The 22,120-nt window shown below is 37.8% G+C and overlaps 1 protein-coding gene across 2 annotated transcripts in view; it reads left to right on the top strand.

Moving 5' to 3' along the window:
• The first annotated feature begins 4,165 nt into the window (after positions 1-4,165).
• The window catches only part of Tet2 (tet methylcytosine dioxygenase 2), a 137,609-nt gene continuing 119,654 nt past the window's right edge, over positions 4,166-22,120 (top strand). The window contains exon 1 of one of the 2 annotated variants that reach the window (XM_005339807.5): positions 4,166-4,487. The gene's annotated coding sequence lies outside the window, so the exon portion shown is untranslated. Of the gene's footprint in view, positions 4,488-5,216; positions 5,336-22,120 lie in introns of those variants that run through there. The other variant, XM_040293016.2, reaches the window with a different exon arrangement.

Raw genomic sequence — 22,120 nt, 5'->3', positions numbered from 1 at the left:
AAAAGGGAGGGGGCATTGCAAAGCAAACTGCTGCTGTCTGCTCTTTAATGGACAGCAACAGACACCAAGTTGCTTCTACCCTAAGAGGCTCGGTGACTGAGCAACTGAATTAGACAGCAGATGCCCAGGCCAATCAAGTCAGTTTTCTTACACAGAATAGTACGTCATGGAGTTTGTTCTATTAGTCTTTTTTCTCTGTAAAGGAAGCAAGAATTTCTCTGTATGGAAATAGTGTTGCTATTTCTAGGTTAAGAAAAAAAATGGCAAAGAATTCGACAATTGACTGTAAATATGTTTTAAAAATACATTATTCACACCTAAAGGAGAAGGAATCTCAAATACGCATATAATTGTTAAAAGCTGGCTCTGAATTACTCCTACAAATGTGCATTAATGTCCAGTAAAAAGCTGATTATTCACACTGTATCCCTTCTTTCCTGGAAACAGCAACTAAGAAATAAGTTCTTTTGTTGTTGTTTTTAATTAACAAAAAATGGCAAATATTTTAATGTAAAGATCTTCAAAATTTTACTTTTGCTGTTGAAGCTCCACTGTCCAACAGGAGTAATCTACTTCCTTTTAAATTAATAAAAGACATGGTGGTTAAGGGTAGGGTGGGGTTTCAGAGAAAGAAGTTGGCAAGAAAATGTTCAGAGCCTCTTACAAAACCAACTGCCAGCCAAATATGACTCCAGATAGACAAAAACCACCTGTTTCAACGGATATTTTATTTTATTATTTTTATGTTACTAGGGAGTGAGTCCTGGGGTGCTTTACTACTAGGTTGCATCCTCAGCCACTATTTTAATTTTATTTTGAGACAAGATCTCACTATATTGCCCAGGCTAGACTCAAACTTGCAAATCTCCTGCCTTAGCCTCCCAAATTGCCGAGATTATAGGACTGCACCAATGTGCCCAGCCAAATAGAGATTTTTAAAAGATAAAATGAAGCTGGGCATGGTGGCATATGCTTGGAATCCTAGCAACTCGGGAATCTAAGGCAGGAGCATTGCAAGGTAGAGGCCAACCTAGACAACTTAGTGAGATCCTGTCTCCAAATGAAAAATAAAAAGGGTTGGGAATGGAGTTCAGTAGAAAAACACTCCTAGATTCAATCCCTTCAACTGCAAAAAGGGGGGGTGGAATGAGATGACCTCAATCATTCTTTTCCTAATTATAATATAAATAAAGGAACATAAGATACTTATATCAAAAACATGTATATATTTTTCATACTTTACTAAACATATTAAGCATAGGCATAGCTGGGTGTATAATCTCAGTGGTTCAGGAGGCTGAGACATGAGGATCGCGAGTGCAAAGCCAGTCTCACCAAAAGCAAGACACTAAGCAACTCAATGAGACCCTGTTTCTAAATTGTCTCTAAATAAAATACAAAATAGGGCTGAGGGTGTGGCTTAGAGGTTTAGTGCCCTTGAGTTCAATCCCTGGTACCAAAAAAAAAAAAAGCATAATTACTTATATATTCCTATAGTCAGTCAAGAAAACACCTGGATGCACATGGTTTGCTACTGGTAATAGTTAACATCTACCTGAACACTTACCTGGTATCTTAGTCCTCACAACTACCCATGTTTTGCAAACTGTTAAATGGATAAAGAAACTGGCACAGAGTTAAGTAGCAGGGTCAAAGTCACACAGTGGGCAAGAAATGGAGACAGTATTCACTCAGTCTGTCCAACTCCAAAGTCCATGCCTTCAACATTTCTGCAATACTGTGCACTACCTATGTCTTGGTCTTGGGAAACTGTTCTTCTTGGACTTGAAAATACAAATTACAAGAAAACCTTCAAATATTTTAGGATTTAAAGTGCATGAACAATTGTTAAGACCTCAATGACACGTTAGTTAACAGCTGAACATTTAAATTAGTATGAAATGCTTAGAAAATAAACACTTCAAAAAAAAATCTTAGCCTAGCAAAAGCAGCAATTGAATTGTTTCAAAAAGTACTACACAATGTTTCATTAGGACACACTTTAAGAATTCTTAGTAACAATGTGACATGTAGAAAGAGTTCCCTTTTTAAATACTCTTTTTTTTTTTTTCTATTGGGTATTGAACTCAGGGGCACTCAACCACTGAGCCACATCCCAGCCCTATTTTGTATTTAAAGATAATTTATGGACAGGGTCTCACTGAGTTGCTTAGTGCTTCACTTTTCCTGAATCTGGCTTTGAACTTGCCATTCTCATGTCTCAGCCTCCTGAGGCACTGGGATTACAGGCATTCGCCACCGCGCCCAGCCCCTTTTAAAATACTTTACAAGGAGGAAATATACTGATCTCATAAAAATTGGGGTAAGGCCCTGCTCCCTGCCCCACCCTTTCCTTCCCTTCTTTCTTTCTTTCAAGATGCAGCATAGATTTTGTATGCCTGAGGTTGGATATCCTGCTTTGTTGCCTAGGCTAGTCCAGAAGCCCTAACCTCAAGTCACCCACCTATTTCAACCTTGAGAGTAGCTGGTACTACAGGCGCATACTACAACATGGATAAAGGCCTCACTTCTGAAGAAATTACTGTGTCTGTGTCTGTAGCTCATTGGTAGAAACTTTGCCTATTAGAATATGTTAGGCCCTGGGTTCCATACCCAGATAGGAGTGCGAGTGTGGTGGGGTGGTCTTAGAATTAGGTTACAGACCAAAAAACCAAACCAAAACAAACAAACAAACAAAAAAAAAAAAAAAACAAGTGTGCTGCACACAATGGAATTAGTGCTGATTTAAGGTTACTGTAATTACAAATGATCACCTAAAAGATGTATTCAAATTACCTATTTAAAATGTAAATGTCACAAATATGAAAACTACTTGAAAGGGCATTTTCCAAAAACTTCTATCTGATATGAATCATGCAAGCTTTGTTCTTTATCTAGTCTTCAAAAAAAAAAAGTTAATGGTTAGAAAAAAGAGCATTAAAATGAGAAGTAAAACTACTCAGCAATAGAAAAGAAAAACTGTCAGTGGAAGGGCGTTCTTACAGAGTACCAAATGTCAGGGGAAATCGAACGTTGGTCATTCGGAATTTAAGTGTTTATGGAACAGTTTCTTCATTAATTGTACAAGTGGAAATTTCCTCAAAATAGAGGAACTTAACGGAGGCAACTGTAGCATCTGAAAGTGCACGGTTATTTCTTACTAGCAAGAAGTAGAGGGTTACTGGTGAGAAACTCAGCTTGGATCCCTGAGACTCCCTCCCCTTCGTAGCCCACGTGGCGAAAGTAAACAGAAGGTGGGCCGGGGGCGGGGAGGAACAGGACTCGGTCAATTTCCTAATTTGTCAAGTCTTTAAAAATACAGGCCCCTAAAGCACTAAGGGCATGCCCTTGGTGAAAATGAGGAGTGCTTCTGCTGAGCAAGGTTAAGGCGACAAGGAAGGGAGGATGTCACCGTGAACCTAAAAGGCGATGGAGTGCGGGCTTGGGAGGAGAACGTAGATGGCACCGGGGTGTGTGTGAGAAAGGTGCCAGTGGGTGTGGTGGAGGAAGGGGTCCGTAAGGGATGTGCACTGGGATACCTGCAAGGAGGTGAGGAGCAGGACCTAGGGGGTGCGTGTGGGGGCGTGGGCGCGGATACTTCTAATGGGGTGGTGGAGCACGGGACCAACAAAGTTTCAGGAAATTTGCGATCTTACATGCACGTCCATGCGCTGTGGCCACCTCTCCCTTGAGTCCTCCCTGAGCCTTCTCCTGGGAGTAGACACTGTGCCAAGAGTGGAGAGCAGGGTAGGGAGTCTACTAGGGCAGAAGACCCAGGTGGAGGCCTAGCCTAGGGTTCTGGGTCCTTGGGGGGCTGGACCCTCCCCTGCACTCTGCCCTGGTTCCCTCCTCCCCACCCCCACCCCTCGCTCATCCGGGCGCACGGCTCCCCCCTTCTTCCAGCACGGAGTGAAGGCAGCTCTGGCCTGGGCTGCGCACCCCCATTGTACAGCTCCCGAGCTTTTCTGTGGGACGCCTTGGGCGGGGGACTGACTCCCTGGGAGCTGGAGCTGAGGGTTCCAGGGCGGCGGCAGAGGCCGGGGCGGAGCTGGTGGAGATCCGGGCGGAGGAGGAGAGCGGGGCACCGGAGGAGGAGGAGGAGGAGGAGGAGGAGGAGGAGGAGGAGGAGGAGGAGGAGGAGGAGGAGGAGGAGAGGAGGAGTAGGAGGCTCGTGCGGAGAAGAGCCGGAGGCAGCGGCTGCAGCGGCGAGAGCTCTGGCGGCCACCGCCGCCTCCTCGCCAGCGCCGCGCGCCCAGGCCCGGCTCGCATGCGAGTCACGTCCGCCCCCTCGGCGCGGCCGCCCCGAGACGCCGGCCCCGCCGAGTGATGAGAACAGACGTCAAACTGCCTTATGAATATTGATGCGGAGGCTAGGCTGCTTTCGTAGAGAAGCAGAAGGAAGCAAGATGGCTGCCCTTTAGGATTTGTTAGAAAGGAGACCTGACTGCAACTGCTGGATTGCTGCAAGGCTGAGGGACGAGAACGAGGTCAGAGCGCTTCTCTTTTGCCGCGAAACTCTCCCTTTCCTCTCTCCCTCGCTTTCTCTTGGGCTTCCAGGGACTGGGGAGCAAACCTGGTAGTGTCACCCACAAATACCAAGAGGGAAGAGGGAAGCTTCACAAATTACTGGAGCTTCTTCAACATGGCTGACAAATATAGTTTTAATTCCCCCCCCACCCACCCCCTTTAAACCTGTAGTCCTGTGTCTCTTCCCTCTCCTACTCATGCTCGATCCCTCCTTCTCCAGAAAACTTACCTTTGTACACCGACCAGCCGGTTTCCCGGCCTTTTATCCTCAGGAAAGTGATTTTGCTTTCTTTGCTTTCCTTTTTCAAATAGTTCAGCTTTGGGGGGCACTACTTTTCCCTTTAATCCTCTTCCCCGATTTCTTTCGGGGAAAGTCAAAGGAGTCTCTGGTTTATCCGAAACCACCCTGGGGAGAAACACGGACGGGGTGTTTTTTTGGACCCTTTTATCTGCTCTAGGGTTTGGGTCTGGGTCTTTGGTTTGTATCTGCTGCTTCCTACCCCCTCGTCCCCCTCCTGGGAAGTGCACTAAGCGAATGTCACCGGGAGTGGAATTGGAATACACTGAGTGGAGTTTTGGTTTTTTTTTTTTCCTTAAGTCCGCGCGTTTTGTTAGTGGCGCTGAGTCAAAGAGGAAAGAATAGTTTCTCTGGTTCCCCAAACCAGACCAGAACCCACTTTTCTCAAGGTCCAGAAGCTCTGCGTGGGCAGCGCCTTCCAGTCTGGGAAATGTGTGTGTGAGAGAATTTGTGGGCAAATCTGTGTCCTGGCTTTGTGCTTCTCCCGAATCAGCTTCGTTCGGTTCCCTGGTAAGTGACAGGCAGACACAAAGGCAGGCGCAGGCCCGGGGAGGGGGGCGGGCGGGGGGCGAAGCGTTGAGAGTTGGTAGACTGCAAGGTCAGGGGCGCCTAAAGAAATGAAACCCAATCCCAGCAGAGGAGTGGAGAGCAGATTTGTAACAGTCCCATCCAATTTTTCCCTCTTGGCTTCTCTCTTTTCTTTGGTCTTTATCTTTCTGCCTTTCTCTATGTGGTCTGGATGTCCCTCTCTCTCCCCTCTCCCCTCTCTCCTCTTCCCTCTCTTCTCTCTCCTCTCTCCACGTACACTCCTCACTCACATCTTGCTGAGTCTTTTCTCTGGGACTGCTTGCCCAATGTTATGAAGCTAACGGGGTTTCTAAGGAGAGAGTTTTCTACCTATGACAAAGTGTGGCCTGAATAGACTCCTGGGAAGGTCGAATAAGAAATACGTGTTATTTGCTGGTTATTGACATGATGATATACTTTTAATGCATTAGGTGATTTCCCTCCCTCATCTAGTGTTTAGAATTTGAAGCAAGGGTTATATTCAAATTGATTGTTTAAATTTTAGTGAGATGTTTCTGTGTTTGCCTGTCTAGGGAATAGAATACATACATGAATTTAAATCTCAAATCATACATTGTACTTTTCCCTCTCCAGTTAGGGATTATACTGGCAAAGTCCAAATCCAAAAATAGTCATTAACAAATGATCCAACGTAGGAATAATGTTGTATGTTAGGAGAAAAAGATATTGATGTGGTTTGGTTTTGTTTAAGACTGTGGGTATTGTTGCCTGGCTAATGAAATCATTACATTTGCATTTTAATGGAAAGTTGAAATACTAAAGGGGAGTTATATTCTTTTACATGTTTGCATGTGTGTTTCACAATAGATTTTGAATAGAATATAAATTTCAACAAAATATTGATTTTTTAAAAAATGTTATTAAGCAGAGAAGCATTAATGAAGCACTGCAGAGCTAAACTTAAGTTCAGGAGGCATTTATTAAATTGGCATTTGGTGGATAGAAGGAAAAGCATAATAATGGACATTGCTGTGTAGATCAGATTTCCAAAACTACTTATCCTTAGTAGTTCAGTTTGTAACTGTTTCTATTCAGATCTTTAAAAAGTGGCTAAGTTTGCTTTAATCATTCATACTAGAGGTTGTTTCATATGATTACAAGGGAGAAGCATTACTCATCTCTGTGGCGTAGAAGCGGTTCATTGGTTAGTTCTTATTTGCCCTAAGTCAATAAAGAAAACACTGAGGAATTTTAGCTTAAATGTTTACTGTTTGTTGAGAAAACTATGGTTAATTATTTCAGCAATTCAGGATTAAAAAGAAATAATGTTTTGCTAACAGACTAGTATCTAACTACTTTTTGTGGACAACTTTTTAAATATTTTGATACTTACAGTTTTCAAGCTTTTTAACACATAATAGAGTATTTCCCACTCGAATCAATAAATTGGAATACTCTCATTGATTAATAATTTTGAATGTGGCAATTGCAGTTCTTTACTATTATTAAACTTAGTCTCTTGTTACTTTATACATCCTACTTTTATACTGAAAATAGTTGCTGGTAATATTACTGAAGGGGTTTCAATGAGTATGAGGAGGAGCTATGTATATTATTTCCCAATCTGAATAAAAGTAACAATTTCAAATAATTTACAATGAAAGACATAACCTCAGTTCTTCATTTATCATACGTGATACCACTTGGGTGCTTAAAAAATTCCATAGATCATTCTTGGTTAGTTAAATTTAGGAGAGATAATGACAATAATAAGATAAAATTACAGTATTGTTTTACTTATTTTCTTATTGAACTAATCATTAATGCAAAATTAATTTGAAATGAAGGAAGTTACTTTCTTTAAATTCATATATTTGCTAATAACTATCTCTATCTCTTTCTATCTCTCTTTGTCTCTCTCACTCTCTCTCTCTCTCTGGTGGTGGTGGGGATTGAACCTAGAGCTTTGTGCATATGAGGCAAGCACTCTACCAACTGAGCTGTATCCCCTGCCCACTAATCTCTTTTTAAGGTTTTCATTAGATCTGCTATTGTTTTGGTCTATGCCAGGAACCAGAGGGTTTGATATGGTTTTGATGCAATGGCATATGGTCTTAGGTATCGACAGGTCAACATTACTTCCAGAACAAGTGAAGTGCACCTGCTGGACTTGTTATGACACACCTCCAAACTCCTTATTGGGCACTAGATTTGTATTAGGTGACAAAAACTGGACTCTGTTTTGGTTTCACTTGTTGAAGTTAGAATTTCTCTGGCAATTCCTCCAGGACTCCACCCACACACAGTATTGTAAGCCAAGTGTCAACTATTGAAATGTATTTCCTTATTTGCTGACTTTATTAAGAAGTCCTTCTTATGATTCACAGACACACCTAGCAGAAACTCTGTTTTCCATCCTGCGCTAGTCCAAGTTAGTAAATTCTTATCAAATTACCTTGAAATAGCCCAGGGTGTTGGCACACACCTGTAATTTTAGTGCCTCTGTAGACTAAGGCAGGAGGTTAGCAAGTTCCAAGCCAGCTTTAGCAAGTTAGTGAAGCCCTGTCTCAAAATTAAAAATAAAAGGGGACAGGGATGTAGTTTAGTGGTAGATTACTGGGTTCAATATCTAGTAGTATTAAAAAAATGAAAAAAAATACCTTGAAAGAAAGCGTCTTTGAAAGTTGTGGATGTATGACATTGTAGAATGAAAAAATTAATATGTATGGGTACACACACACACACACACGTACTGGGGATTGAACTCAGGGGCACTCATCCACTGAGCAACATCCCTAGCCCTATTTTATATTTTATTTGGAAATAAGGTCTTACTGAGTTGCTTAGTGCCTCGCTTTTGCTGAGGCTAACTTTGAATTCATGATTCTCCTGTCTCAGCTTTCCCAGCAGATGGGATTACAGGCATGTGCCACCATGTCCAGCTAGAATGTGAATATTTTAGAATGTCTGATATTTAGAAAATATTAGATTTGCCGTATTTGTTTTTATGCTGTATTTGTTGCTAATACAAATTCTACTGGTTTTGTTTTAATAGAATTTATAATCTTTCCCAGCTATCTCAAATTGCTGAAAGGAATCTTGGTTTTGTAAATAACCAGGTAAACTGTTATAACATCCATGTTTCCTAACATAGGGACATGCAAAAACTTTGGACCAGCTGCAGTATAGTTTCATCAAAATAGCACTTTCTTAATAATTATGGCACCATTGCAAAGTAGTTCCTTTGAGGGCTGAGAGCAAGTAATAATATTGAACCCAGGGGTGATTTGCCACTGAGCTACATCCACTAGCCCTTTTTATTTTTGGAGACAGTTTCATGAAGTTGCTGAGGCTAGCTAGCCTAGAACTTGAGATCCTCCTGTGTGATACCATGCCTGGCTGCATAGTAGTTCTTAGGGATAGCATTGGCACTGAAGACAACAGCAGGAAAATATCTCCCAAGCCAAATTTACAATTGGAGTCTTAACTGTGGGAGAGTCTAGTTGCCAAGTGGAGCTGGTGGTTATCTTGGAAACTGTGCTGAAGAACACAACCACAAGTGATTTAGCCAAATACACAGCATTTACTTGGTCTAGGGCTCCAATTTCTATTTCAGCTCACTGCCAAAACTCAGTGAGTACTGTGACATTATTGAATGAGGTTATACAGTAAGTCTGTTGGTTGGCGAATAGAAGGGCTGAATAGAAGGGTTCCAGAGGGGAGAAGATGAAGTGACAGCACATGAATCATAGTGACCACAAGCAAAAAAGATGTGTACATAGTTAATTTTTTCCAGCATTATTCTGATTCTGTTGTACATTGCAAAGAATTCTTGATATAGGGGAATCTTTTCTCAATAAAATTTGATGAATTAATAAAACTGATAGTGGATTGTTTTCAGCTTTGATTTATATTTTCTTCATGTTTCTTTAAATGGAGTTAAGTATGTCATGCTGAAGGAAGTAGAAATAGTAAGTAAATTTTAAATATTTTCATGGAAAAACAAATTTAATTATAATAGCAACCAATCTGCAGGTTTCAGAATTTGGATCCCAGTGTTTTATACTCATTGCAGGTAATTACTCAAAACTGACTTGAAATCAGTCTAAGTAATCTGAGAATTAAAGTAAGAGATGAGTGAACTGGGGCAAAGTATTTATGAAGGACAGTTTAGGACATAAAACAAATTGTTTGCTTCATTAAAGTACTGCAGATGTTCCTTTTAAATTAGATTTCTTTCTGTCTGTTGAAAACAGTTACTGGTTTGTATATTTTTATATTCCCTAGTAGAACCTAGTGAAAAATATGTAATCTATTCTCAAAGCAGAACAGAAAAATATGAGGTCTTGTTAGTGGTGATGATAGTAGGTAGTGATGGTATATTTTCCTTAATATAATATTAATATATATTTTACTAGAGAAGGGATTGAACCTGGGCTGCTAAACCACTGAGCCACATCTCCTGCCCTTTTTTATTTTGAAATAGGGTCTTGCTAAGTTGCTTAGGACCTCACTAAATTGCTGAGGCTGATCTCCAACTTGTGATCTTCCTGCCTCAGCCTCCCAAGTCACTAAGATTATAGGCAGGTACCACTTCATACAGCCAATTTAATGTTTTTTAATAAACTTAAACTGGAATCAGATATTTCAATTGAATTTTATTGAGATAGTTATAGATTCATATGCAGTTATATAAAATAATATAGAGAGATTCCATGAACATTGCCCAGTTTCTCCCAGTGGTAACATATTACAACCAGGAAACTGATATTGATACAGTGTACCAATCTTTCCCCCCCTGCATTGCCAGGGCTTGAACCTAGGACCTTGTACTGCTATCCAAGCACACTACCACTGAGCTACATACCTAAGCCTCGACTACCAATCTTACAAAGATTTTCTCAGTTCAGTTTGTACTCATTTATTAGTGTATTCTGTACTATTTTATTATACGATCATATATTTTAAGCCTTGACCCCTCTGAAAACATAAGTTTAGCATAATTCTATTTCATCAATCATATGATTGTGTTATTCTTTTATATCAAAATGTGTATCAGACTGTGTTTTTAAGTTTTTTTTCTTTATTGCATAGTATGGCTTATCAGTTATTCTGATGTTTTGTGACACTAAGTTGATGCCATTTAATTCTTGTGACTCTCTATATAGGTAATACTAGTGTTTCTTTAAGGATGAGGAAACTAAATCACAATGAGTTTAATGGCTTGTCTTCATGCAATCAAATGTGCGGTTTAGTCAGGATTTGAATTTAGGAAGTTTGTCTCTAAAGCCAGGTCTTTTAATGAGTATGCTATACTGCCTTGTTATCAGTAATAAAATTTTAACTATAATGTAGGCTATATAGGGAAAGTCATGGAGACTTAAAATCCATCAGTGGCCCATGCAAAAACTTGTACCCAAATATCCATAGTAGTGTGATTAACAATTATCAAAAAGTGTAACTGGATGTGATGGTGTATGCCTGTAATGCCAGTGAACCAGGAGATTGAGGCCAGCCTCAGCAACTTAATGAGACTGTCTCAAAATAAAAAATAAAAATAAAAAGGGCTGGGGATATGGCTCAGTGGTAGAGAACACCTGGGTGCAATTCCCACTATTGCCAAAAAACAAAACAAAACAATCAATTCATGAATAGATGAACAATCTGTGGTATATCCATATAGTGAAATATTATTTAACAATGAAAAGGAGTGAATTACTGATGCTATGACAGCTGAACTTTAAAAGAAGTTACAAAAGGCCACATATGGTTTGGTTCTATTTATATGTCATGTCCAAAATAGACAATTCTTAAGAGATTGAAAATAGATTATTCCTGAGGACTGGTAACGGGAGAATGGTTGTTAATAGATATGGGGTTCCTTTGGGGAGTGATGAAATGGTTTATAATTAGATAGTGATGGTTGTACAACTCTATGAATATACAGAAAAAAAACACTGAATTGTGTACTTTTAAAAGGATAAATTTTGCTTTATGTGAATTATACCTCTGTAAAACTATTACTTAAAGATGAACAATTGAGTTGAGATACTTTCTGAAAGCCAAATATGTATAATGTACAAGAATTGTCGATAATATTTTAATAGAATGGGTCCAGGCATCTCTTTTTAGGAATATGGTACCAGAGAGTTTTGTGTAGTTAAATTGCCTTTCTCTCATAGATGAGAAGTATACTTTTGTACAAAAGTTCACCATTGTGTTTAATTTAAAAAAAAAAAAGGCTTGAGCACTTAATATAGGTTGATTGCATGGATAAGCAATGGAGTAGGTGAGTTAATGAACAGGGATTACTGTCTGAAGTAGGAAGTTTTCTCAATTATATTCAGTCACCTCATCATTTTTCGGTTAGTCCAGGATATGTAACCCAAGTGTTAAAAGGAATGTCTGTAGAAATTACCATCCTTATTTAAACTGTTGTCAAATATGTAGTGTAATCTAGGAATAAGGAGAAATCTCTAGATTGCATATTTCAGTAACATAAATAACTAGATAATTTTTTGTCTAGTTAAATGAAATGTTAAATATCAAAAAAGTGAATTTTTTTTTGTTCAGGTAATTCTTCTGAATGAAAACAGAAGAGCACAGGAGGACATAGAGTAGGTTTCAAATTTTAATTTTGTTAACGTGTGCATGCATCTCAACTTCTTGTCATCTTTCACATTTTGAAGTTAAAATGACAGTATTTCATAGAGTTTAAGCAAGTAATTCTATTTCTGTGTACTAACGTCATGTCATGTTGTAACCGTAAAATAAGGTTGAGGAGGAAATTGCAGCAGTGTTTATGGTGCCAGGGCAGAGTGGGAAATTGAGTCAGAATGATGATGTTTTGTTACACATGGCCAGTAGTGAAAGACACCAGCAGAATGTTTACAGATTTGTTCATGGTAAAATAAGTGCACACTTTTAGGGCTAGTCCCATAAAATTAGGACTTGGAATTTTGTGTGTGTGCATGGGGGGAGTACCGGGGATTGAACCCAGGGATGCTTTACCACTGAGCTGCATTGCCAGCCCTATTTATTTTTTATTTTAGGGACAGGATCTTACTAAGTTGCTTAGAGCCTTACAAAGTTGTTGAGGCTGACCTGGAAGTTGTGAATCTCTTGCCTCATCCTGCTGAGTTGCTGGGAGGACTTGTAGTTTTAGATACAGAGGGTTAATCACTCGGAGTTGGTTGTATTTGAATTTCTAACCTTACATAATTTCAAATACCAGACATTCTTTTGCAGTGCTTCTCTCCAGTTTTATTCTGATGAGAATAGTGCATTGCTGCCAACTTGGTCCCATACCTTGGGACCAGGACTGATCATTGGAGTAGGGAAAATTCACTGATCTGGAACTACCAAGCTTTGCGTTTCAGAGACATATTTAAGGTATACATGTTATTATACTCAAAAAGGAATTATTTTGGCTTCATAAAACTGCTACAATCACTCTTTCAAGGAAATGACTATGGAGGTAACACAGAATTCTACTTTTTAAGAGTGTGATCATAACTTCTACTTTTAGGTTTTCTGTGTATTTGTGACAAGCAGAAGTTAGACACCTCTTCGAATATTTACCAGTCAAGAAGTTTGGTACAGTGATTTTTATGAAAAATAATAGGTTCTACCCAGAGAAATGAATACCTTACTTTACCCCCTTTTGTTTCTGTAAATACTTTTTGAATCACCTTAGCTGACAACTGATTTTTTTAGCAGTAATTTTGTAATTCTCAAAGTTTGAGTGTACTCCTTCATCTTTACCTTTTAATGTACTTTCAATAATTATAAAATTTTCCAAGCAAATTAGTATTTAGATTTGTTGATTTTTAAAATGCTTTTTAAATAAATAATTGTCTATGGAAGATACTGTATATTCAAATGAAAAATTAGATCATTGTTTTTACTGTTGATTAACTACTGTCTTCAGAGAGAGTTACCTATGGTCAGGCATGGACATAGCCAGGCAATCTGACATTAAGATATACCATACAGGGCTGGGGTTGTGGCTCAGCGGTAGAGTGCTTGCCTCCAACGTGCGAGACCCTGGGTTCGATTCTCAGCACCACGTACAAAAATAAACAAGTGAAATAAAGGTGTTGTGTCAACTAGAAAATAAACAAATTTTTTTTAAAAAAGATATACCATACATAATTATGATTTTTTCAAATTTTCTTCTTTTTCTATTTTGAGATTTCTCACATTTGTTCCATGGGTGCCACAAAGTAATTCCAATTTTAATTAGGATTGTCATTCCTCATTAACCACTGCTCAAAATTGCCTTATCAAATCACTTATTTTCTTGACAGTATTAAATCTAGTTTCTATGTCAGATTACACTTTAATGGGAACTATTAACCCAACTCTTAAATGGGTTTTTATTACAGTATTGTCTTCTGTTTTTATCTCAGGAAATAAAAGAAAAACTGCTTAAGTAATGATAATGGAAGCCAGACATGAAATATCTTGAGTTATTCCTCTTGTTTTTTCTTCCTTGTCTGCACTTAAAAACAAAATTACCCATTAAAAAAACCCTTAATTATTAGTGGTGCTACTTCTAAAGTAAAGCACCAGAATCTAAAAATATTGCAATAATACCACGCCTAGATTCCATACTTAACATACTTTCTTGTTCCTATTAATTTATTTTTTAAATCTATTTGTTCTTTCAGCATTTTCTACTTTTGTTTGAAGTCCCTCACTTTGAAGTTATAGAATTTTCATATTTGCTGTTGGCTATAAAGTTCTCTTAGGTCTTTTATAACCTTTCATGATTTTTGCATTAAAAGGACCACTTTTAACCACCCTCTAATTAGTACAGATGATTATTAGCTTTTTGTTTGTTTTACTACATACATTGTAACAGAACAAGAAACCATATCAGCAAATCAAGTGGCTGATAGTTTGTAATATTAGAGCAAGCATCTTACAAAGCAAATTAAATTATTAAAATGTTAATTCACTTGCATTCCTATTTTAATGTACCAAACATAATTGATGAAAGCAAAAATACCAGAAGAACAAATCCTCCAACTTAAAACTATGTGCCACATAAATCATTTCAGTAAAAAAGAAGCAGGTACATCTTAGCAAGAAAGAACAGATTTTAAAATTTATATTCTGAGTTTTATTTATTTTTATTCCAGTCTAGTCATGTGAATTGTTATTTTTTTTGTCCTGTGAAGTTATATCACCTTTAAGTTGAAATTAAAACAAGGTTATATTTTAATTTTAGAATTTTCTACTATGTGATAGTTTGTGGAAAAGCAGTGGCAGAAAACAAAAGTCAACAGACATTTTGCTAATGGCTTACTTTACTAATGCGTGTCATTCAATCATATGGTACCACTGAATGTGAAAATTGGAATGGACATTTGGCTACCAATTTTGAAAGTGAATTTTCAATATTCTGAAACAACCTGTCTACTCTTAAAAAATGTGATTCTTGTTTCACATAGTAAGTCTTATAAGTATCAGCTAATTTTTAAACGTAATTTTAAAACAATTTTACAAAGTATTTTTTCTGCTTTATGAGGGATATAGGATATGGCATTTTAAAATGATTTAACTACCCATGCTTGAGATTTGGTTGAAGTCAAAATAATTGTAAAAACGGTCAATTCTGCTTCATTTTTTTCTTTGTTACAACTTGTCATGCTTTGATATTCTGCAAAATTATGGATTTTTTTCATAGATAAAAATTCAGTTGTTGACATTGTTGTTTTTCTCTAATATTGGTAAGAATTCAGCCCTTTTGAGGAATAGATTGTTTCTAGTTCACAAATTGTAAGGCACAATAAATATTTTTTTTTCTTTTTTTTTATTTTATTGTTGGTTGTTCAAAACATTACATAGTTCTTGATATATCATATTTCACATTTTGATTCAAGTGGGTTATGAACTCCCATTTTACCCCGTATACCGCTTGCAGAATCTCATCACACAATAAATATTGATGAGGGTACAATATAAAATAAGAAGCCAGGTATGGGGCTGGGGATGTGGCTCAAGCGGTAGTGCGCTCCCGTGGCATGCGTGCAGCCCGGGTTTCATCCTCAGCACCACATACAAAGATGTTGTGTCGGCGGAAAACTAAAAAATAAATGTTAAAAAATAAATAAATAAATAAATAAATATAAATAAGAAGCCAGGGAAACTATTAAATTGTTTTTCTCCTCACCCAAACAATAATAAAAGGGTCATGTTGTAATTTTATATGGTGTAAATAGTCACTTTGCAAACCATTTGCCTACGGTGTTCCTCTAATGGTTATGTCATCTCACTTCGTGTTTCAGTTCAGGTTGAAGTAAAGGAGGAAAAAGGAAGTCTTGGACAGGACGAGGTAGAGAAATGCATTTGAAATGCATTGTCAAGATTGCAAAAACTTGCTTCCAGTTTAATTACATACATAAATCTTGTCCCTATTAAAGAAGAAAAAGAAGATGGAGGAAATTTTTTTGCACATCTCAGTCCCACTCTTCCTCTCATTAATTTTTTAAACATTTTTTTTAAACCATACCTTTATTTTATTTATTTTCACGTGGTGCGGAGGATCGAACCCAGCGCCTCACACATGCCAGATGAGTGCGCTACCACTGAGCCACAACCCCAGCACTGCCCCCCATTAATTTTTGCTTGAAAAAAAAAATGGAAAGAAGAAAAATAAATCCACTTCAGCTTCACATCCACATGCACTTTTAGGGCCAAAGAGGTAGGTTTCCCTGTGGAACTTGATGCTTTGTAGTCTTCCAATTACGGGCGGCCAACATTTGACACGTGGGTTCTGTACACGTGGGTTATGTGCACGTGGCAGCGCTATTTACAAACACGCTCCCAGGATTCCGGAGACTCTTATGTAACAGCCGCGGGAGTCTAGGCTTTGTGTGCCCGTAGGCGGAGGAATCGGCACCTTTTGATCCACAGTCTGGGAGCCCTGGTCTTGTTTTGACGGGGTCATGAACTAGAGATCAAGGTGTCCAGGTCGGTATCTGCCCGGTGCATAGTTTTCCTAGCGAAGTCTGTGACTGTGTCCAGGGTTAATCTCCTGCAACCAGCGATGAGAACCAGCGATGCGGAGCCTTTTGGGGGCAGATTATGCCCTGGTTCTGGTGACGATTTACAGTGGCCCGCGAATTTAAAGTGTGGGCATGCATGTCCTGCCACCCAGCCTCACCAAGGCCTAAAACAAAAAGAAGAAGAAGTATATGTTAATATTTGGAACTGCCTTGAAAAGTAAGAGAATTCAGGATTCCCACTTAAAATTCAACGCTAGCTTCGGAGAACACTCCGGAGAACTCATTCCTTTTCCTAGTGGCATCCTTCCTTTCCCCTCCCCCTCCTGCATTTGCAATTCCCTTCATCCCGTCTCCATTTCTCCCTCCATCCTCCTTCTTTGTAATTCCACATGGAGACCTGGGGTTAAAACAACACAAACAAAGCTGGAAGTCTCTATACTTAGGGAGTTGTTCCTCTTTACCCAGATTGATTTTTAAAGAGTTTTTCATTTATATTTATCAATAAAATAAAGTTATGAGTTTAAAAAAAAAGCATCATGGATTTAAATGACTAATTCTATAGGTCTGGTGTGTGCTTGGTGCTGTCTTTCATTAATTGTATGCAGCCTGGTTAGAACATTTAAACTACAAGCAGATTTTGAGTTCTTTTTGTATCTAAGGATAGTTTTCGGTAGATGCCCTCATTGATCACCCGAAAGTAGAACTCTTTTTGCCTAATCAAGAGTTTCAGTTAGATCATCAAAAGATGAACTTGTTGTTAATTGAAGGGTTGGCTTGTTTGAACTATTGTCGGCATTCAATTTTTTTTTTTTAGTTAATTGCACTACCTTTCTGAAAACTGAAAAAAAATAGTCTTTGAAATGTGACTTATATTTGTAATTATAATTGAGAGAAATAAATCTTTGGTGCTGGAGATTGAATCCAGGGCCTTGTGCATGTGAGTTAAACACTCTTCTGACTGAGCTATCTCCCCAGTCCCAGAAATTAATTTTTTTAATAAAGGATTTTCCCAAGAGATAAGCCAAGCACTAAGTCTATTTTGATTTAAGTAATGTTTGGTATACTTGAATATTAGATCTGGAATAATTTAGAGAATATTTGCCCAAATCCATTATTTTACATAGGAGACTCAAATTTTAAGTTTCAGACATTTACCATCTGAATTTGCTCTCACTGGGAAGAAATCACTAAAAGAGTGACTCATTTAACTAACACAATGAAATCTAAGAATGGATGTGTTTCATTTGTGTTTATGAGCAAAAAACCTTCTGGATTTGAAAAGAGATAACTCAGTGTTTATTATAAATTATTGCCATACATTTCTAATACATTGAATTAAGATATGGCAAACAGGTTAGACTTTAAAGGTTTTTTTATTTGCTTGTTTTATGTGTTTCCTTTTCATTGATTTGGAATAGAAATGATGTATTTATTTTAATTACCCCATGCCCAAATAGTGAGTGCTTGTGTGAAATTACCTATGGGTATGTTTTCCCTCACAGAGCATAGCACATCTGAACACGAATGGGCTTTTGCAAGAATCATCTTGTCTTATATTGGAACATTGATATTCCCTCATCTCCATCCTTTGTTAGATTAAAGATCATAAGGATATAAGCTAAAAATGTTCAGAATTTGATTAAGACTATAAGTTAATGCATTTCTGCTAAAAGGTGTGGGGGTGTGGATTTAAATATTACTTGCATTTTACCATACTTTAGTTTCCCTTGAAAGGGCAAACATACAATGAATTTATTTGATGGATGGACTGTCCTCATAAAGATGAGAGTGGCAATTATATGTATTATAAAATTTCAAAATGGTGGATGGACTATGAAAAGTGCATACCAAGGAGCAAAACAGGCTGGCTAAGTCTCTCTCTATAAATACAAGTGAAAAGTACTTGTGTCATGCATTTTTTCCCAAATATCTTAACACTACCAAAAATACTCAAGTTCTTTTGTGTAAATTTTTTTTCTTTCTTTCGATTAATCCCAGGGGTTCTTTACTACTGATCTACTTCTTCATCCCGTTTTATTTTTTAATGTTAAGTAGGGTCTCAATAAGCTGCTTAGGACCTTGCTAAATTGCTGAAGCTGGCCTGGAACTTGAGATCCTTCTGCCTCAGCCTCCTGAGCTGCTGGGATTACAAATTTGCACCATTGTGCCAGGCTGTGCCATACTTTTATATGGCCCTGTAAAAAACAACTGAGGTTTCAAATACAACCCAACACACAAAAGCAGACAGTTGGCTTGTGATGTTTGGTTCCAGGGTCTCCAAGTAGGAGTTCCAAGCTTTTCTGATGCCATCCCATATGTTCAAGCACATGTGGCTTTAATGACTGCACATTATTCAGAATTCTGAAGACCAATGTTACCACAGTGAATGATGGGGATCTGTGTCTCACAAACTGTTTGTTGGTCTGGATCCTGTGATATTGATAGAGAATAAGAAAACAGGCTGTAATAAACTTGACTAGATGAGAAATGTTGGTAGATGCCTAATGGAGACTGCCCCCCCAACACCCCTCATTGTTTATTTTAACTATCATTACCACCTGATAGTTTTTTTTTCTTTAGACTTAAAATAGTGGGGTTTTGTTTTTTTGTTTCTTTTTTACCTAGACACATGATTAAGCACTTTAAGGACTGGAGGTGACAAACCCCTGAAGAGTATTACTCTTTCGTAACCAACCTCACTCTCTTAGAAACTAATGGAGTAACTTTGCCATCTCTAATGATGTTGCTATATACCTGCACGAAAACAGAGTTAGGGCTCCATTTTCTCTTGTTTTTAAAGTGTTTCTCACTCATTATTTCTGATTTATTTTTAGAAATAAGCCATTCCTATTAGATACACTAATGATTTCCAAAACTCTTGAATGTATTTGTATGGAACTACTTTGCTTAGCAATGGGATTATGTTTCAGAGCTTATATCTGCAGTTTGAGTAAAAACCCCTTCTTAGCTGATAGATTCATGATAAAGGGAAAGAAAAGGGAAATAATTTTGAAACTATTTAATGTTAAGTTGTGGTCATTTTTCAACTAAATATAAGCAAACTGTGCTGCTATGTGGAAAAAATGGAAAAGTTCCTAGAAGGGTAAGGGGAAAACATGAAAAATAAGGAAAAATACAAAAGAATTTTTAATGAAAAATAAATGCTCCATCACAAATTATGATTTTTTTCTAAAAGTTTTTGTTGTTGTTGTAGTTGGACACAATGCCTTTATTATATTTATTTTTATGTGGTGCTGAGGATCCAACCCAGCACCTCGCACATGCTAGGCGAGTACTCTACCGCTGAGCCCCAGCCCAGCCCCAACAAATAATGAAAACTGAAAGCTCTATTTCAAGCTGGTCAAAGTGGTGCACACCTGTAATCCCAACTACTTGGAGGCAGAGGCAGGAGGACAGTCTTGGCAATTTCTCAAGACCCTGTCCCCCAAGTAAAAAGGGTTAGTGAAGTAGCTCATTGCTGGGGGAGAGGGGAGATCTATTCAAACTCTTTCCTACTTATAAAAAAAATTATCAAAGACCTTTCATCTACTTTTCTATGAAATTTTAATATTTTTTTCTGGACTATATGTTTAATTCTGTGAATGTGTTGTGGGTGTGAATGTTTTTGTTTGCTATTTGTGTGTGTGTGTGTGTGTGTGTGTGTGTGTGTGTGTGTGTGTGTCTGGTGCTAGGGATCAAACCCAGGACTTCTCTTCTAAATGCCAAGCATTCTGCCACATGCCCAGTTCTGATAACATTTTCATGTTTTAAATGTAGATATGTAAACTAGAGATGTTTCCATGTACAAGACATTGTCACCTGAATTCCCACAAATGTCAATCTAATTTTTAAATAAGTCATCCATTAGATTTGCAAAACTGTAGTTCATTTCCATATATAGAATTATGGATTGCTATCAGCAGAAAGGATCTTAGATACTCTCTAACTTATCTGCTGAATTTACAGATGAGTAAAAGGAAGAATGGGAAGGTAAAGTCAATTGCCTCAAATTACTTAATAGACTATTTATTATTCTAATAATAGGCAGTGTTGACTATCTTCCACTTCTGTGAATTCAACTTCTTTAGATTCTGGACATAGTGAGATCATACAGAAGGAAGATCTAGTTTAGAATCCTGCTTTTCCTTAATAAGCTGTGTCATTATCATGTTAATTTATCCTCACTGTATCTGCTTCCTCATATGTAATTCTTACCTCATATATTCCTGAGTGGATCAGATGAAATAAAATAAATAAAATATCTGGCATATTAATTGACAAAGTTGGGCTGGGGATATAGCTCAGTTGGTAAAGTGCCTACCTTGCATGCACAAGGTCCTGGGTTCAATCCCTAGTATCACAAAAAAGGAATTAAAAAAGAAAAATTAATTGGCAAAGTTTTAGTGATTGAATAAATAGTTATTTATTCTTCAAATCTATATCAGGAAAGAATTGGAAATCATCTTTGCCACTGTGGAGTACATAGGAAAGAATCAATGCTGTGATCCTTTAAAAATTACTAGCCAGAAACCAAGGACTCAGAGGTAAATTGTAGAATTTCTCAAGATACTTCCAGTTGTCTTCTTGAAGGTGTGATTTCCATATTATCTGAATGGTACTAGGGTCTAAAGTTGGCATAAAGTTTTCAACATTGGGACCTCACAGAGAGACTGCACAAGCTTCATAGCATACTCTCTGAAGAATGCCCCAAGGAGAAAGAGATGAAGGATAATTTCCATCAGTCAGAATCAACAAGCTCATTGTGTCAGCTGCTCGGTATCATTCTTTATTATTCTTCATAGGTACACTGAAGGGATTCAATAATGATAGTATGTATGATTTCAAAATTACTGAGGTTTGCGGATGTTCTATATTCTTCCTGTTTTGTATCCCAATTTTAGGGAAAAGGACTGATACCTTGGCACACTGGGTTCAAAGATGGATTGATAGTCTTGCTTTGCTAATTCCAGAAGCTTCTATGAGGATGAAAATTCCTGGATTTTTTTTAACAATTCAATTAAATATTTATTGAGAATAAACGAACTGATGAATGTTTTAACATAGGGATACAATAAGCAAATTTAGACATTCAGAGGACTGTACACAAAGAATGAATAACTTGTTCAGTGAAGAGGAGCAAGAAAATTCATTACATGATAGTCATAGGATTTGGGGCCCATGTGAAAGCTTCTTTTTGGAGTATTTCTCAAAATAGTTAACAGTTTAAGTATATATCAGCTATTTATGTGTCAGAAACTGTCTTTCATCCAAATTGAAGTTTCTCTAAGATCCAAAATCCTAACATGTGCCTATGCATCTCCTGCAATAATTAGCATCCAACCAACTACATAGCAGGGCCTCAGTAATGCTTGTGTAGGCCAGTTGCCACATGTTGGTTGGGGATTTTAGTGGGTGGGGGGAGGTACTGGGGGTTGAACCGAGGTACATATTATCCCCAAGCTAAATTCCCAGCCCTTTTTATTCTTTTATTTTGAGACAAGTATCACCAAGTTGTCAAGACTGACCTTGAAGCACCATCCTCCTGTCTCAGCCTCCCAAGTTGCTAGGATTATAGGCATGTGCCACCATGGCTGGCAAAACTATTTTAATTATGATTAAAAGTATGTTTTTATGATTTTCTTCTTACCACAGTCCATTTAACTTTTAAAATTATTTATCAATGTTATATTGTGCCTTCCGGACTCCCCACCATGTAAAATTTGAAACTTAGTATTTCTCACTTCCATCTATT

The sequence above is a fragment of the Ictidomys tridecemlineatus genome, chromosome 9 (assembly GCF_052094955.1).
Source record: "Ictidomys tridecemlineatus isolate mIctTri1 chromosome 9, mIctTri1.hap1, whole genome shotgun sequence".
NCBI lineage: Eukaryota > Metazoa > Chordata > Mammalia > Rodentia > Sciuridae > Ictidomys > Ictidomys tridecemlineatus.
This window is presented reverse-complemented; position numbering and strand designations above follow the sequence as displayed.